General features: G+C 37.2%; 1 pseudogene; it reads left to right on the forward strand.

Annotated features, from left to right (window-relative positions):
- Nucleotides 1–102: 102 nt before the first annotated feature.
- Nucleotides 103–2,974, forward strand: LOC107856430 (annotated as a pseudogene).
- Nucleotides 2,975–3,182: the final 208 nt, after the last annotated feature.

The following is a 3,182-nucleotide window of genomic DNA, read 5'->3' on the forward strand; positions in this document are numbered from 1 at the left end:
GAGATACAAAAAGATGTGTTTGATATAGAAGTGTAATGTAGAAAGTTAGAGTCATCGTGCAATGAAGCGCTAACAGAATTCTTTCATATGGTTTTGATGCAGTGGAGAACGATTGTGACAAGAACTTCTAGCTCTGTGATAGTTGAAAAATCTCCCGATGTTCGTGGTGTTAACATTGAGTAAATGAAATGTATGTCATATCATTTTCCCTAAAACTGCTATAGGGAGTTCATCTTTGTTTTTTCTTTTTTCAGATTTGTATTCAAGTTTTACAGTATTTATAGATCCCTGGAATGTTTGATATTTGGACAATTGATTTGCTTGTGTGCATTACCTTTAAAGAAGCTGGAACTTTATGTTTACCAACAAAACAAACTTTAGTCTTATCAAAGTTTACCTAGTTTAACATCAAACATATTTTTCTAGATTATGTACACTCCTTATCCCATCTTCACTGCAGTAAACCGAACAAATCGTAAGTACTAAATAACCCAGGGATCACTAATCCTTGCACTATAATCCCAAAAATAATTTTGTCAGCTAAACAAAACGATCTATTAGTGTCTTTATTAAAGATAACGATAAAAAGTCACAATTAAACTGCTAAACTTTTACTCGTTAATCGCAACATACAACTTTTCTGGAGAAGTTATGCATGCAATGATGTAATTGTTAAAGCAAGGAGCTTAAAGAGATGCCAGTTTCTAGCTAGGTAGGTGCAGTGGCTTTGTGGCCTTTCCCATTAACTTGTTTTCGTAGCTCTATCTTATGGGACCTTCCAGCATATCAAGTGAAAAGTTATTCCTCAGCCAGATCATTGGGATTCAGAAAGGAATATAATTGATCAACAAACTGTTGACTGTCTCCGAGAAAGTACTTGTAAATCGTTGCATAAATCCTTTCATCATCTCCAAAATTGGCAGCTATGTTTATCTTTTAGGTAGTCCTTAAGTTTTGGATGTAGTTTTTCTGAAAACTGTCCAGGTCATTCGCAATTCAAGTTGGTTAACGTTTTCAGAGGCCTCCGATCGAGACACAAATTGTGATTTCTCAAAAGTGATGTGCATTTGACACATGTTTTTTACTGCATACATTAGCCAAGATCCCTCCTCTCCTCGATATCCAAAGTATGGAATTTACAAATGTTATTGACTGCCCTATTAAGATTTAATATGTTAATCCACCAGGATTGAATCTCAGAGTAAAAATTCAACTTGTGCAGAAATGGTTTAAATCCTTTAGGATTAATAAGGCGAGGTCTAGCTCCCCTTACTTCTACTTATTCACATCGAGGATCTTATTTTATTATCAATAAAAGGTCGCTAGACGCTTTGTGAAACCTGCATACAACCACATGTTGAATCTGCTTGTCAAATTCTTTCCGCTCTACAAGTTTTTCTTGAGGATACCTCAAAGGAAATCACAGATACTGACATTATGAAGGTTTTGGAAAAGAGGATCAGAGACGTAATTTATAAAGCAGAAGATAGAGTTGATTCAAGCCTAAGTAGCATAATCATTCTTGCAGATTATGGAAAGAAAAGGGCTTGTAGATCCCTCTATGAAGATTTGCTACAAGTGGAAAAAGAAATTTATTGATGCTGATAGAGTTTAACAAACCCGGAAGCATACCTGCGGAATTACAAAGAATTTCTTCCTCGTCAAGAAGGTATGCAATTGAGCAAAACACTGTTGTTGGAATGGAGGATGACTTCAACACCATAGTAAAGCGCCTCACTTCCCAAACAGATGATTTAACTGTCATACCAATTGTTGGTATGGGCGGTATAGGTAAGACAACTATTGCTAGAAAAGTTTATGATGATTTATCAATTCGATAGCGATTTGATGCACATGCATGGGTCACTATCTCCCAAGTATATAATGAGAGAAAAATGCTTCTTGAACTTGTCTCTTCAATTACGCGGGATAAGACTGAAAATAATGAAAAACTACGCAATGATGATCTAGCAGTGATTGCGTATAGAGGTATGAAGTGTAGGAGGTTTTTAGTTGTCATAGACGATATTTGGAGTAATGAGGTGTGGGATCAAATGCAAAGAATATTTCCTAATGATAACAACAAAAGTCGAATCCTATTAACTACTCGCCACAACAAAGTTGCTAGTTATGCAAGCCCAGATTTTCCTCCTCATAAATTGTCTTTCCTAAGTTTAGACGAAAGTTGGAATCTATGTATAGAAAGAGTATTCAGAAAAAATCCATGTCCCCCCACAACTAGAAGAAATAGGGAAGCATATCATACAACAATGTCAAGGTTTACCGCTCCCGATTATTGTCATTGCTGGACTTCTTGTGAATGTGGAGCGTACCCATGATAATTGGAAGAAGGTTAAGGAAAACTGGAACTCATTCTTTGGTACTGTTTCTGAACAGTGTCAAGCAATTCTTTCTTTGAGCTACAGTTACTTGCCCCAACATTTAAAGGCTTGTTTTCCTGCAGATATGGAGATCAGTGTTTCGAAGTTGATTAGGCTATGGATTGCTGAGCTATTCATAAACTCGAGAAGCAAGAAAAGGTTAGGAGTGGTGGCAGAGGAGCATCTACAAGACTTAATTGATAGAAGTCTAATTTTGGCTGGTACGCGAAGGGCTAATGGAAGGATGAAAACTTGCAAAACTTTCGATCTTCTTCGATCGGCTGCTGTGCATAAGAGAAGCTCAATTTGAGAATGTTGTTGTGCATGTCATGGATGATAGTTTCAATTTTCCCTCAGAAAGCATAAATGATCAACGACGAGTTGTGCTTCCTCTTGTTTATGCTGATGAGGCGTTTGATTATCTTCCAGAGTATGGTGTTATGAACCCAACCAGGGAACCGACATTAGACAACAAAGTTAATGGGCTGGTCGTTCAAACTGAAGAAATTGGGCCTGAGAAGCAGCCACGTAGGAGCAATAGGCAGAAACATGTCAATAGGCCTTTGAAGGATTATATATGGCAACCGGGATGAGGCACGTGTATATTATGCAGTATCAAGGATAGAAGTAGGGCCTCATCGTATTATGTTGGAGAGTATTCTCGTGTCCTCACCTCTCTCTCTCTCTAACCTTTCTCATCTTTACCCTCTTCTTCTAGCAGTAGTAACTATATCAGTTAGTATCGTTCATCTTTGCTTTCGTTTCAATAAAATTCACCTGTGCTCCTTATTATTGAAAGTT

Source organism: Capsicum annuum, unplaced genomic scaffold (assembly GCF_002878395.1).
Source record: "Capsicum annuum cultivar UCD-10X-F1 unplaced genomic scaffold, UCD10Xv1.1 ctg25875, whole genome shotgun sequence".
Taxonomy (NCBI): Eukaryota; Viridiplantae; Streptophyta; class Magnoliopsida; order Solanales; family Solanaceae; genus Capsicum; species Capsicum annuum.